The following is a 2,875-nucleotide window of genomic DNA, read 5'->3' as shown; positions in this document are numbered from 1 at the left end:
TACAAAGCTTCGTAAACAAATCAATCATTTCAGCCTGAACATACCCATTTGAGAAGAACCCATTTTTCAGTGCAAGTGAACATACCAGTTCACCATACAAAGGAGACTCTAAGGCAATACAAGCCGAAAGAACACTCGCATAAGTGAACTGGTTGGGGTCAAATCCTAAAAAAACGCATCTTACAAAAATTCCTCCACGAATCCTCAAATGAAAAGTTCTGGTTGCAACCTGAAATCAAAATATCCCAAGAAATAACATTTGGGTGAGTTTTATCAAACAATTTGGGCGCATGAACCATGGAATTGGATTTACAGTACCAATCCATTAAAGAATCGACCATGAAGGTGTTAGATTGTAGAATAACAATTTTGAGCAAATGGGCATACAAGATCTTTGTATTTCTGAGGATGCATCGTTCTGATTTTGTATAATTGCTGAAAATGTGAAAATGGTCAAATGGTGGAAGAACTTCTGGAGGCTATTATGATGAGCGAGGGGCTTCAGCATCTGCAACAGCATTATCAGGGAAGCCAAGTCCTGTAGGTGGGCCATCTTGGATAAGAAGAGAGACATAGCTCCATTAGCCATCACAAGAAGAGGAATTGATGATACATGTCAAGGGTAAGCAGCCACCCTTTAATGAATGCTATGACAAAGCCTCCAATGAACGTCGATACCAGCTGTATAAATTTCCCTACCTTCTCACCCATGGCATCTTGTATTAGAATAGTGTCTCCAAATATCCTTCCGATAGCCTCTCCTGAGTTTGCTTCCTTATCAAAGGAAGCAATATCTTGTCTCAATATAATTTTCAAGTACAGACTTCTAATTCTTGCAGCCTGCCTCTCCTCTGTGACCATCCAGCAAGCCGCTTGAAAGAATGCTGCTCTGCCAGCCTCCACAGCCAAGTAAACAAATTTCAGAGAAACCTTGGATACTACATCAACCACATCTTTGTTGCTCTGGTTTTGTCCAAAAGAATCAATCCGGTTCCCAAAAAGTATTACCATAAGAGGCATACATATTCCATTCCCAACAGCACTTATTGTGCCGGTAATCATCAACAACATATCAGCAGAATCTGCACAAGAGAACAGTTTGTGAAATGGAACTGTGCTGGGCTTCCCCTCTTCCTTGATCTTCTCCAAATCTTGTTGTTTCCCATTCTGGCCAGAGCTTTTCACAGTCTCTGTTTCAAATGCTCCCCTGCTTGATATTGTGGCTTCATGCATATATGTCTTTTTTTCATTCAAGTCATTCTCCTCAACCATAATGCTACTCCTAGATACTTACAAGTTCTAAGATAGCAACTACTTTATCTGGAAGGGATCAGACTTCAAACTTCAGTTTTTCATGCGTCAAACACAATTCTAACAGTAAGTTGATATAGCGAATCTGGATATCCTAGTAAATGGGTTGAATTTTCTCTAAGAAATTGAAGCCATCCAACTGCTCTGTTCTTTATAGTGGGAACTAATGAGATACAGTAAGCCATCTTTGCCTCTGCTTTACAAGTCAAACTGCTTTCTCCGACACTATTATTCTTACGGTCAGAAGCACTTGGGGAATTGGAAGGGATAAAGGTGGTGTTGGGCGATGATAATGTGATCATTCGAAAGCAAGAGAATATATTAACTTGGCTTTAACCCATTTAACTATGCTTGCAAATAACCTCTGGAGCTGCGATTCTGTACGGGCCATTGAATTCTATAGGGTTAGAAAAGCCAAATCTGATGCCAATAAGACGCTACCTCCAGTCTCCACAATCCATTACAATACTTCGGAATCAATTATCCAATGTTTGAGTAGGATCACCGCACGGTTCATCCCTCATATCGACACTTATATCACTCCTCAACGTATACCCAAATACAAGAGCAAGGGTTCGAACACCATGCAGGGAAAAGAATATAGATAAAATAAAAAATTGAAGTAAAACTTGGAGAAGGAAAAGGCAGAAGGTGTTGATCAATAAACATAGATAGCCCCCACTTCAGATATTAATCCATGGGCTAAAAACAAAGGGAAAAATGCAGAATATGATTTAAATGGAAACCCAGCAAGATCACATTCAGACATGAAGTTATCTACTTCCGAAGTCATCAATGACATATAAAATAATCAAATTCAAATATGGCAAAGAAGTAGATGACCAATCTCAGCAAAACAACTTGTGGCCCTTAATGTCCGCACCAATCAACAATATATTAAATATTTAGAAACGAACACATGGAGAAATCGAACATGAGTAAGAATTCCAAGAATAACCAGAAACGTACCTGGAAGAACCTTGGCTGCAATCACCTCTCTCCCGCTCTTGTGTGCTTTTCTTTCCAAGACAAATCAAGAATCTCCCCTCTTTTTTTTCAACATCCTCTCTCACATATATATATCACCTCCCAAAACCTAAAATCTGTTCCCGAAAAGGAAAATTCTCCTATTTCCTTTTTCATTTTCTTCTTTTCCTTTTTTTTCAATCTCCTTATTCGAAAGCAATCTTCCCAATTTCAAATTCCCCTCCAAAAACCTTCCAAGGAGAGTCCCACTTTCCTTAAACTCCAATGGTAAGTTTTCTTGCAAAAGCATGAAATTTTTTAGAGTAAATAATTGAATGAATAACTAAATAAATAAACAAATTAGAAAATAGTAAAACAATAATAAATACATAAGTTAAGGAAAATAACAAATAAAAAAAACGAGTGATTGATAATCACAAAACTAAAACTAAAAATAAAAATAAACAAATAAAAAAAAACTGAGCCCTTCGAGCCATGCCAACACGCAAGTCATACAAGTCACGCTAAAAATGTCTTAATAGGCCCAGTGTGCCTAAATGGGCCTAAGATGAGACTAAATGGGCCTAGGGTGGTACCT

General features: G+C 38.1%; 1 pseudogene; it reads right to left on the bottom strand.

Moving 5' to 3' along the window:
- Positions 1-308: 308 nt before the first annotated feature.
- LOC132254787 (ABC transporter B family member 11-like) lies at positions 309-2,486 on the bottom strand (annotated as a pseudogene).
- Positions 2,487-2,875: the final 389 nt, after the last annotated feature.

The sequence above is a fragment of the Vitis vinifera genome, chromosome 12, assembly GCF_030704535.1.
Source record: "Vitis vinifera cultivar Pinot Noir 40024 chromosome 12, ASM3070453v1".
In the NCBI taxonomy this organism is placed as follows: Eukaryota; Viridiplantae; Streptophyta; class Magnoliopsida; order Vitales; family Vitaceae; genus Vitis; species Vitis vinifera.
The sequence above is the reverse complement of the archived record's forward strand: the minus strand, read 5'-3'. Positions and strand labels throughout refer to the sequence as shown.